Genomic DNA, 13,434 nt, shown 5'->3' with positions numbered 1-13,434 from the left:
ATGTTTTGATTTTTGGAATCCAGTCGAGGGTTTTGAGTTATATATGATTGATGCTGTTTCAGCTACATAATTGAATAAAGGAGATTATTTGATTGCATATACATATATATCCATTCGTAAAGCATATACACAGCATTGTAATCGGAAACGTCTAAACATTACATTTGAAGTGCACAGTTTAGAGTAAGATAAAAGGTGAGAGATCCCAAGTACCGTGCTTGATTCGAAGAAATTGACCAGTTTAAGTTCAAAGCTAGATGCTATCGTTGGCATAATATGTGTGGCTTTGGATACGACAAGTGATATATTTTATGAGCAGATCAACATATTCAATCTGCTAATTTGTCATATCCAATGGAGATGCTAGGAAAACACTATCAACCATGGGACCTGGTTAGGAGGTGATATATCATGGTTTTTACAGTTTTTAACCATGATATAAGTGTGCTTTTTGAGTCTTTATAGGTTATCTAGGATTTTGGCACGGATGGAGCGAAGTGGAGCAATTTGGATGATTTTGGAGCATTTAACCGAAGGAAAAAGAACTTGGAGTCGGATCAGAGTGAGAGCATCGGTCGACACCCCTGTTTATCCGACGAGAGAACAAGAAATTGGAAGTTTTACAATTCTGCCCAAAGTTTTCCTAAATTGCAACACAAGTCCCTGACGAGTTTTAGGTCATATATATATTGTTTTGGGGTTTTAGAAGACCCTTAAGTTATTTTTTAGCAGTTTTTGAGAGAGATATTATTGAGAGCTTTTGGGAGAGAAGGATCTGAATTCTTTGTAGAGAGAAGATTTCTAGACTCCCTCTTTTTACTTTCAATATCTATTGCATGTTAGGAGGCCGTGAGCTAGTAGTATTAGGGTGACAGAAAGGGTCAGACTTTGTGATGTCTTGACTCTTGAGTGTAAACATCATTTCTAACATAAAGACAACATTGAGAGATCTTCAGGGGTATCCGTGAGCTCTTGTTTTCAGTTTCCCAATACCCTTGGTGACTTCCAAAGGTCTTCTTATTCCAATTAACCAAGAAAATCTCACCAAGTGTTCGCTCCTGCAGCATGAATCCATAAGCTTGTGTTCAGCTTTTGTCCGTTTGGGAAGATTTGGAACTGCAGCCTCTGAAACTTAGGATTGGGATTGGCATTGTGGAGATCCAGTAAAGTGGGCTCCAGTGTCAAACATGCCATCTTTCTCGGGAAACAGAAGTGCAGAGGAGAGAAGAAGCAGGGGTTCTCAGTTCTGATGTTGGTCCACTCGGAGCAGTTCTGCAAAAGCTGAGTTAAGGTCCCAAGAACGTGATAGCCCACAAGAAGATGAGGTTGGTGACAATTTGGAAACTGACAAGAGGAAGCAGCAGAATGTGTTTTGGCTTTTTTAAAAAAAATAAAACAACTGGTCAAACTTTATCCTCCAAACCAGTCCAGCTTAAATCCTACATTTTCATGTTTGTCAGATTAGTTTTTGCATTAGACAGATATCATATTGGAGATTTCCTTAGGTGACTGGTGCAGAGTCTCAGTCAAGTTGAGTAGTAAAAAATTAGATGAATAACTACTCAACTTGACTGAGACTCTGCACCAGTCACCTAAGGAAATCTCCAACATGATCTCTGTCAGCAATGGTCCTGATCAAGTCTCGGTTGTTCTCCTGTCTTCAAACCGGATTATTAACATGGTTTGCAGCTCCACGTCTGTCTGCGGGAAGGGGGTGTCGATCGATGCCCTGTTTGCGTCGGTCGGCACCATCGGCCTGTTCGTCAACAACAAGAATTTGCTTGTTTCCGACAGCAGCCTGCTCATTGACAACAACAGCTTCAGCAATAACATTCCCTTCTGCATCAAGCTTTTGGCCCTGCTCATTGCGAAAGTGGACCTCTTGATCCCTCAAAGCACCATCCTCATCACGAACCAAAATTATGCCAGTGTCAAACATGCCATCTTTTTCGGGAAACAAAAGTGCAGAGGAGAGAAGAAGCAGGGGTTCTCAATTCTGATGTTGGTCCACTCGGAGCAGTTCTGCAAAAGCTGAGTTAAGGTCCCAAGAACGTGATAGCCCACAAGAAGATGAGGTTGGTGACAATTTGGAAACTGACAAGAGGAAGCAACGGAATGTGTTTTGGTTTTTTAAAAAAAAATAAAACAACTGGTCAAACTTTATCCTCCAAACCAGTCCAGCTTAAATCCTACATTTTCATGTTTGTCAGAGTAGTTTTTGCATTAGACAGAGATCATGTTGGAGATTTCCTTAGGTGACTGGTGCAGAGTCTCAGTCAAGTTGAGTAGGACATTCATGTACACTGTCTTCAAAGATTAATTGGTTCTTTACACTGAACTTCTTATACAATTTGCAGGCACCAACAATGAACTGTTTAGAACTAATCTTATGAACTTGCAGAGAGGAGAAATTCTTAATCACCCAAGTGAACTGTTATGTTATCAACATGGTTCTCCATTGATCTAGATGAAGAGTCTTGGCAATAAATCTACCATAATATGAATCACCAGCGACGAGCTTGTAACTGGCCGGGTTCCCTAACTACCATCGCCGGTTAACTTGATCTGGGCATCTTTCTCAGTCTTGGCTACATATTGTTGTTGACCAACCCGTCAATATCCATGTCTAGATTAAAGGATATGAAATGCTCATTTCTGAGAGCAGTGGTCCAGAATCATCTTCTTTCTCACCCAAGTCTTGTACGTTCTCGTAAGCCTTCCCTTTCACTATCAACATCCCCGAGGCTGTGTGAGTGTGACCTATATATTTATGATATTTTCATCATTTCATTGATTGAGAATTCTATTAAGAGAACATGTAAAATGAATAAGCATACATATATAATGCCCGTTACTCCCTTATCTGTCTGTATCCAAATTACATTTTCGTAAGGACCGTTTCTTCGTAACATAACATGTATTATGTGAACAAAATTAGTGATGTGTTACATCTGTACCGGCTAATGTCACCCGCATAGCTTTTCACCAAGTCATGTTCGGCTGAAGGATTGGAATTAATACCTTGAGGAGAAGCGAAGAAACCGTCAATGTAGTAACCATTTCGAGGACAGTCGTACGTTAAGCGGCCTTGAAGAAAGTCCTAAACCAAACTCGCCACCATCCGTATGTAAGTACCAACCTTCCTTTGCATCCATTATTTAACTTACTCGTATGAAGAACTCCCATGCAAAACCTTTGTACATCAGACTTCTTGCTTCAACCTCAACAACTTGGGTTTATTAATTGGATCTTAGATGACTAGATAAAAAATAATGTGACGTCTTTGATTGTTTTTATTATATTGTAACTTTGACCAACTTCTTTTTTTTCCAGTTAATTGAGTTGAATGAAACATTAACTTGTGTTTGGTTACATGAATAAACACAGACATACATATCAGAGAGCATGTGACCCAACGAGTTTTGTAAAACCAAAGGTAATAGCCATAGCTAACCATCCACCAATCAAAACCCTAAGCGATGACTTAATCACCGGTGCTTTCCCCAATACCGCTCCTTACCATCCAAACACCACTAACGCCAACGTGACCGCCGCCACAATCACTCCAATCCTCACTTTATACGGTTTCACAAACGCAGCCGCCAATAACGGCACAATCCCTCCCGTAGAAAACGCTAACGCAGACGCCACAGCCGCTTGCGTCGGGCTAGGAAGCTTCTCTTTCTCTGTATCTCCTCCTCCTCCACTCTTTCTCTTCATCTGAGCCTTCTCTATGTCGTACTGAGAGTAAACAGAGACAAACTCTCCGATCGCCATGCTACAAGCTCCGGCCACTAAACCAGCAAAACCGGTCAAGAGCATGATTTTGACGTCTTGCTTCACCGCACCAACACCCATCATAAGTGAAGTCGTCGAGACAAGACCGTCGTTGGCACCTAGCACGGCGGCTCGTAGCCATTGAGCTCTTTTGGAGTAGTCAAAAGCCATTTCTTCATCTTTCTCCACGTCCAGGTTCACGTTGTTGTGTGATTCCATGGTTGGATCTTTGTTAAATGAGAAAGACTAGAAATATTGGTGTAAGTGTGGAGAGCACACGCCTAGGATAACTTGTATTTATGGAGAAATTTTGTTTGACTATTTGGTTTTTTTTTTTTTTTTGTTATTTTGTTATTTTTTGGTACTTTATATTTTTACTATATTGTAAAGCAAAAATGTGGACTAGAGAATCTTCACCAGATTTCCTCTTATCTCTGATTGTAATTTTATTCTAACTTTGAGTTTTACTTACCAAAACAATTATGAGGCTAGCTGTTAATTATTTGTTTTCCTATATCAAGTATTCTTTTTTTTGACAGCTTGTATTTTTTTTTATATATAATGATACTCCATCTGTTATTAATTCAATTTTTAGGATTAGTAATTACACATATGAAGAAAACATATTAAAACTGATTTTAAGTGCATCATTTCGATTTTGAATAATCTCCTATATAATAAAACAGAAGTACACAACATTGTTTTGTAGACTATATAATTTTAATAAGTTGATTATAAATAGGTTATAGATTAAGTTTTATATTATTTGTATGTCTGGATTTATTGTTTCCAAAAATCTTAAAGAGAATCTTCTAAAGAATCATTTGATATCATCTAACTTACCATATTAATTTCTTTTATTAAATTATTCATCAAATAAAATATTTTGATATCTAACTTAATATATTAATTTGTTAATTATCATTATATTTCACCTCTCATTTATATATATGAGTCTATTTTGTGAAACAAATAAATTATCATATTATTTATTATAATTAAAAAATAGTTTTATTTCCGGATATACCATAAGTTGATTTTTTAAAACAAATATAAATGATTCAATCTATAAAATATTCAAGTTTTAGTAATATTATTCTTTAAAAATAATATCAATTGAATTAAAAATTTTACTGAGTAACATGTCAAAATTTGAATATTTAAGTTCAATTTCATACTTTTTGTTGAATTGTATAATTTTATATAATATAATAAACTTTAAATAATTTATTTTGAAATATTTTTAAAATATTGAAACTTGATATAAAATTTAGAAATTATAAACACTCTAAATTGGTTTGTTATAGCAATGTCAATAATATGTCACTATAATATGAAAGAATTTCAAAAAACCAAGTATATTAAACCAAAAAGTATAACAATATATTAAATTACTCATAATATAATAATTCGCTTTTTAAAAACCAAATTCACAAAATTATGTCTTATAATGACATTAAAGTCATGATGTAGAATATACATTGTTGAAATAACTTCACATATATAAACTAATACAACATATTAAAATTTTATTTTAAAATAGAAAATATACAAAATTTTGTATAAAATAAAACTTAACTAGTGTTGTAGCACGGGTACTTATCTAGAATCATTAACAATATAAAACTCATAAAATAAGTATCATTTTTCAAGTCATCATATTAAGCATATGATTTTACTGCTTAGAGCTTTTCTGTACAGCTTTGACTACGTTACCAATCAGACCAATCTTAAAACTTAGTCAAAATTTACTTAATCCAAGAAGGCACAATTGAATTTCTAAAATTATCAATTCAGTTGATTAATAACAGTAAAGTTTTCAAAAAGTTCTAACTCTTTAAAAATCACAAAACCAATAACACTTTGTGAAATTCATTATTTAAATAATACTCTCTATCAACCTATAACCTCAACAAGTGTAAACGATGGTACGTAAATGGTTGATTGAGAAAAATTGATTTCAAATAAATAAAATTTTTATAGCATTCAACTCAATCTTTTATGAAATAGTAAATTAATGAGTTTCTTATGTTGAATGGGTTGAAATCATTTTCCAGTTTATTCTTCTCAGATAGTAAAAAATTATATGAATGTTCATTCACTTTTAAACTTTGTAATTTAGATCAACCATTTACATCCAACATGTGTACTTCAAAAAGAAAAATAACTGCTATGTGATTAGGATAATCAAATCATCCCAAGATATATAGTTTCACTAGTAATTAATTTTTATTGTAGACACACCCTACTAAAACTCTTCGTACTTGAATAGCAATGTGCTACGCATGTACATGTGGAATACTTAGGAAAGTATTAGCCTATTATAAAAGGATTAAAAAGGCTTTTTGAATCCTTTCAGTTTTTGGTCCAGCTTTAGTAGTGATTTCGTAATATATCATACATGAAATTGATTTAACTGATCGACCACACTCATGAACATGTGATTTAAGAATTTACATACAAAAATCTAAAAGGGAATTAATAGATCTCGAGTGGCATAATATCAAGAATTCAGTTTATCCAAATTATGGTATAGTTTTACAAATTGATGAGCCATTTGCACGTACTTATTGTTTCTGGTTATTTCTAGAAATTAATTTCATATATAACACTTGTTTTCTTATCATATTTGTTAGATTTAGGACACAAACAATCTTTTATATTCTTAAATTAAAGTTCTTGGCTTGTTTTAAGTTGCTTTTTTTTCTTAACATTTATGTGCTTGCTTTAGCTCAAATCTTCTAGTACGTACTGTCCCTATTTTAAATCTCGATTTTACTTCAATCAATTCATTACTTAATTTAACAAAATGACTCATAACAAAAAAAGAATTGATTTACAAATTTTCTTGTTATATAACACTTTGTTACAAAATTTTAAAATATTGGTGGTGGGCTAGTGGTTCTAGCTTTGGTGGAAGAGTCGCTCTGTTGGTCTAGGCCAGGGATCGATTCTCCCCAAGCACAGAATTACTCAGTTTTATCCCTTTGGCCACATGGGTATGGTCCATTGCTTACGGCCCATTTGCATATCTGGGGACCCTATCCGTGAGATACCTTCTTCCAAGAGAGATTAGTCTCGAACCTTTTCATAGATCGGAAGATTTACTCTTTGAATTAACCAATATATATATATATATATATATATCTGTGAAGTGTGGAGAACACACGCCTAGGTTGAGTTCTATTTATGGAGAGATTTTGTAATTGAGTATAATAATTCTTGGGAAAAAATAATTATGTGGTGGAGTCGATAATATTAATGTGGTGGGGCATCATCATCAGTAACATAAACACCTCTGACTTATATTTGAAAAATTGTGGACTAAAACACACTTGTTTTTGTCTTATTACTGAATTTATTTATCTGAATCATAAATTCAACCCTTGGAATCGGAATTAAGCACTACGTGTAGTTTTAGAAACATAAATGAAGTGGTAACGGCTGGTCTATTGAGGATCCTTTTATCCAGCAATCAGAGTCGTGTGCCAGTAAAAATTATCAACAAAAAAAAGTTAATAGTTAAATAACATAAACATGTAAAACTTTATATTTTGTTCTTAATATAAAAATAAAAAATAGATGGATTGCTAAATTGAAAAGCACTGAGAAATAAATTATAGCAAATTAAATTAAGAGAAAAAGCTGATAATCTATACTAATAAAAAGTAGGAGCTATAAGCTTCTTAAGCTGTCCATCTAGGATTTTAAACTACCAATAGAGATTAGTCATTTCACTAATTAACATTTTTTAAAATTTCCAGAATTTTCAATATTAAAAATTATTTTAAACATCCTATCAGGATTTGACATGTCATTCATTAACATTTTTTAAATTTTCAGAATTTTTTTGAAAAAAAAAAGTTTTAAATTTATGAAAATAAAATAACTATGTACAATAATATCCCACATTGGCTAGAAAATTTTTAGACAATGGTTCAGAACCAGTATAAATAAGATTAGTATGCTTCCAATAACGAATGAGCAGGAAAGCTTGATTTATCAGGCGTCCAAGTTTAAACGGTTTGATACAGTTTTTTATTTGATCAAATTAAAACTTTAAAAAGTTTCAAAAAAATATATTATAATATTCAAAAAATTTTAAAAGTTTAAATATTATAAATATTGAAACTTTTAAAAGTTCTTAGCTTTTTTTTTAAATATTATAATTTTTAAATTTTAAAAGTTTTAAATATTATAAATATTGAAACTTTTTAAAAGGTTCAAATTTTCTATTTCGAAACCTTTTAAAAATTTAAAATATTATAAATATTGATGTAAAACATAAATTATCTTATTTTATCTACGTTTGTACTTTTTATTTCTTATAAGCTGTAAAACATATTTTTGTGTATGATTATATAGATGAGTTGATATTCTTTCATTAATTTTTTATTTATCTTATTTTTTTATTTTTATGAGAAAAGAAGTGATTTTGTTCTTGGAGTTTGATGGAATAACAAGTTGTGTGGTAGTCTAAAAAAAGGGTTTTCAGTTGAAGAATGTGAAGAAGTTGACGAGGATGAAGAAGAAAAAGAGTATAACAAAGAATCAGACGGTAAAAGTAATGATGACAATTACCACAAAATTTGACAATGAAAATGACAAGAAAAAATATGAAAAATAAAAAAAAATTGAATAAACAACACGAAAAGATAGGTAGCGATCAATTAAATATGAAAACGAGTTAAATTCATGATGATAAAATTGTTTCATTTTTTTGGTGGTCAATAAATGATTTAGGATATGTGACGTAATCATTTTGATTCGCCTCGCTTGGACGTCGAGTTAAATTCATGATTTTTTTTATCAGATTTGATTTTATAACACAACTGATTTTTTTTATATTTAAAAAAATTGTGTATCTGAAATTTAATTTTTTTTCTTAATACTAATTTAAATTTTTTTATAAGATAATATTTTATTATCTTTATCAATCATATATAATTTTCATCAAAATATATAAAATACACCCACGCGTAGCGTCGATTTAAAACCTACTAATAAAAAAAAAAAAGAGGGACGAGTGTGGTTTTGATTCCACACCAATTAATAGCACCACACTTGACCATCGTAATTAAATTAATCACTTTCAAGACACACACATTCACATAAATGTTGTCTACGTCTACGTGTGATGTTTCTTCATATAAATGGATGCATACGTATTCGCCTACGTGCTCTAAACATATTATATCGTATATATGTTTATTACACATATCTCTTATACACTTTACAACATAATTTGCTATTATAGAATAAAGTCTTGCCATTTAGTGTAAATCAGGAAGGGTAGTTGTGTCATATAATATTTGTTGATTATCTACAAGATCGTTGTACCATAATAATACACAAGTATATATCAGATTTGATACGTATACACAAGTTTTAATTATTTGTTTTTTTTTTTGTGTGGTTAAAATCTATTATTGCCACTATCCTTTTTCTTCGATTTATGCCATACATCATATATTACCGCTTTATTTTTCTCATGCCTTTTGTCTAATAATATTTTAGAATTAGTTTCATTTTAGTTTTTACATAATTAATTTTATTTTTACATACTCAAAGATGATATACTACATAGACAACAATTATAATGTAAATTTATGGGATGAACTGAATATATGAATCTTGTATTTTCATATGATCTGAGCTTTAATAATTTTTATATGATTTTAAGGAAATTCATATGATTTATTATAAAATTTAAATCCTACCTAAATCTATGATATTTGAGTTATTTTTAACTAAGTAAATCCTCTCAAATCCTTTAAAATCATTAAAATCAAATCCTCAGTACATTTTTAATAAGTGTTTTAAAGTAATTTTTAAAAAATTATTAGTTCAATAACATTGAATTTCGTTAGACTTTTTAAAACCCATTATTAAATAACATATAATTTGTAAATTTTAAATGAATCACTTAAAATGTTAAATTCAATACACCATGCCTAATTTTTGATTTAGCCACCACCTAATCACCAATTTATATCAATGGCCATATTAACCATATAAAATAGATGTTTTTGGTCATTTGGTAGCTATTTATCAACGAATTTAGGGTGGTATTGGTTTGGGATTTATGAAGATTTTTGAAGAGTTCAACAAAATCATTTAGAGTGAATAAGTGAAAGATTATTAAAGATTGCTAGAGAGTTTTGTTGATTAGTTTTTTTAAATCTTGTAAAGTCCTCCAAACAATCCCTGTATTTTTATGATACTTTGCATGACTTTATTTTGTAAAGAAAGTGTCTAAAATTATGAACCAATAACATAATAATTGAACTCATTAACAATCCTAGATTCTTTTGTTTTAATTGAATAACACAAAACTTTTAATGACTTTATAAAAGTCTGAATCCAATAACTCAGATTTGTTAAGATTTTCAATGACTTTTTACAAATCACAAACTAATAACACTAAACTTTAACAGAGTTTAACAAAATTTTGATCTAATAACAACAAATTTTACATAACATTTAAAATCTTTAAAACTCTATTCAAATCTTAAACCAATAACCCCCACTAAAGACCGCTAAATTCCTATTTTCAGAAGTTTTATTGGAAACTTGGTTGCTCAAAATTGGACTTCTAATATGCTAGCTAAAGACATTAATACTCTACCTAATAGTTTAAGAGAGTTCTCAAAATTTTTTGAGCAATAGTTTTTAGATTCCATAAAGTGTTCCAATGAGGATACAAAAAGAGAAATTAAACTAGGGGAGAAACGTATAAGATAGGTAGCAAAGAGAAAGAAAAATTGTGTCTTCACTTTAAGATTTCTTCTTCATCTTCTTTGTTCTTAGTCCATTGGTAGGATCTAGATGATTTTCTCATCTAAAAAAAGACTGTTCCTGAAAAAAGAGTTTTTGTAATTTTTTAGATACTCATGGAGATCTTGAAAAAGTATGAGTTGGCGTCAGCACAACAAATTAATCCACAAAAATCAGTCATAATGTTCTCAGCCAAAACCTTACCTTTGGTCCAAGAGAGGGTTAAACAACAACTGGGTATTCATAAAGAAGGAGGTCAAAGAAGTACATGAGATTACCAGAGTTATTTGGCAGGAAGAAAAGAGATCTATTTACGAGCAATGTTGATAAATCAGACAAAAAGCTTGTAGTTGGTCCTCTAAATTCCTCTATTCTACAGGAAAACTAGTGATGTTGAAGTCGGTTCTAGCTGCAATGCCAACCTATACTCTGACGTACTTCAAACTACCAAACTCCCTGTATAAACGAATCCAATATGCTCTGACACGATTCTAGTGGGACTCAAGCCTAGAAAGAGAAGAAAATGTGCTGGGTTTATTGGAGAAAACTGACAAAAACTAAGAAAGAGGGTGGATTAGGTTTCAAGGACTTACCCTGTTTCAATGATGCTCTACTAGCAAACGTCAGCTGGAGAATTCTTACAAAACCATCTTGCCTACTAGCACAAATCCTTCTGGGAAAGTACTGCCATGATACTCCTTTCTTAGATAGTACACCACCAACTTCAACCTCTCATGGCTGGAGAAGCATCTGCATTGGCAAGTGAACTTCTCAAGAAGAAAATTGAAAAGGTCAATGGAAATGGTAAAAAGACCAACCTCTGGATGGAACCATGGCTATCCTTGGACACTCCAATAACGCCAATGGGATCACCACCAGAAAGAACTCAACACTTCAAAGTGGCTGACCTTATCTCCCCTACCTCGATGGACTAGGACAATGACAAAATCCAGCAGGTTCTTCCAGAATTGGAGGTCGAGATAAAGAGCATCTGATTGAGTAAACTTGGAGTTCAGGACTCATATGCATGGCTTCCACCAAAATCTGGCTACTATACGGAAAAATCCGGATATTATGAGGCCCGAACGGATCACCAAGCAACATAATTGCTTCCACCGGAAACCATTAAAGACTCCAACTGGTCCACAAAGATCTAGAATCAGAAAATATCCCCAAAGATAAAATTCTTCATGTGGAAAGTAATGAGAAATACAATAACGGTTGGTGAGAACATTCGATCCAGAAACATCAATGTGGAAACAAAGTGTACTTTTTTGGAGAGGAGAAAACCTCTACTCACCTCTTCCTGAAGTGTCGTTTTGCAGCAACGATTTGGGAGATGGCACCTTTCAAGACGCTTTTGGATCAAACAAATCTAACATTTTTCTGGGAACTCCTTGAATCGGCAAAAGCTCTAACATGCCTACCTCCCTGTGGTATTAGTTTTGGACCACTCTTCCCGTGGATTGTTTGTACCATATGGTTAGCCAGAGAAAACCAGATCTTCCAGAATAGACATACTTCACCGGCTGAAACCCTAATCCAAGCCATTGCTGCAGCAAGAGAATGGAACTGGGCCCAAGGAACTGTTAAGAAATTCTTTTGGGTTTCTCCAGTGATGAAGTTTCTCTAATTATCTACAACCTTGATCAGTATAGTAGTCATTTTTTGTTTTTCACTTTATCCACATAAAAATTTGCCCCTTTTTTCCTCCATATTTTTACCAGTTTTCAATAATCCTCACATATACTCAATCATTTAAAAAAAAATATGTAATGAAAAAATGAATCCCAAAATTGAATAAGCAGAAATCTTAATTTAACATCTAAATATATATATATATATATATATATATATATATATATATTCGTTTAATTATTTAGTTGAACGTTTAATTATACAGGATTATAATGAAGTCTTAACTTTTTTAAAAAAATCCATATTATTATCGATATTATGAATATTTAAATTTACAAAAAATAAAATAAAATATTACTGTACAAGCTATATGATATGATGGTAAGAGTTTGGATCGACACTAATATAATTTACATATTATTAATTTGAGACTAATATAAATTTAATATTCTATTAATTTAGTGCTACAACACATTAAAATTAAAGGGAGATTCTCAAAAATAGCACCAATTTAAGTTTTTTTTCCAAGCTTAGCACACACTCTCATATTTTCCAAAACTAGCACACATATTCTAATTAAATATTAAATACTAAATTTATTAATTCATTATCAATTTATTAGCCCACGTGAAAATCACGTACCTCTTCTCCACATATCTCCTCCGTCTCGTTCTTGAGTGCTTACATGAGAACGGAGCTTCGACAAAATCGCCGACGATCAATTGAAGCATTCATGTCTGATGACATCCGCAGTTCCGAGCTGTCGTATGTGATCGAATTGGAAGATAAATCTGATTTTGAAAAGCTTCTTTCATCGGATAATTGGATCTCCATAACAGGATGTCTCTTTTAACCTGAAGAACTCCAAAGTTTCCTGATTCAATCTACGCTCAATCTGCTTCTGATGCAGATGTTGCTTCCTCTCTTCCTTTGATTCGTAATTTTCTCACTCTAATGGTGATAACGACGGAGAGAGTGAGAGGGAGATGATATTTAAGACGCTTGAGATTAGGAGAAAATTGACGAAAGAGATTATCAAAAAGATTTTAGTGAGGAAAGGCAGATTTGGGATTAAGTATACAAGTAACGTGACTGATAGTTTGGGTAATTTTGTTGTTCATGTGATGATTGAAGCTATATCATTGAAGTGGTTGTCGGAATTTTCAGAGTCAAAGGTTTATGAAAATTTAGGATGGATTCCGCGAAATTCAGGAAAGCTTTCTTAAACTTCAATGTGACTTT

At 32.1% G+C, this 13,434-nt stretch overlaps 1 pseudogene across 1 annotated transcript; it reads right to left on the bottom strand.

Annotated features, from left to right (window-relative positions):
* Window positions 1–3,310: 3,310 nt before the first annotated feature.
* On the bottom strand, window positions 3,311–4,105 carry LOC104780239 (vacuolar iron transporter homolog 3 pseudogene; annotated as a pseudogene). Its single transcript, XR_015596729.1, has one exon. The product of XR_015596729.1 is annotated as a vacuolar iron transporter homolog 3 pseudogene (transcript).
* Between the last annotated feature and the right edge of the window lie 9,329 nt (window positions 4,106–13,434).

The sequence above is a fragment of the Camelina sativa genome, chromosome 4, assembly GCF_030686135.1.
Source record: "Camelina sativa cultivar CO46 ecotype springtype chromosome 4, ASM3068613v1".
Classification (NCBI taxonomy): domain Eukaryota; kingdom Viridiplantae; phylum Streptophyta; class Magnoliopsida; order Brassicales; family Brassicaceae; genus Camelina; species Camelina sativa.
Note: the sequence above shows the minus strand (reverse complement) of the source record. Positions and strands in the feature narration are given on the sequence as shown.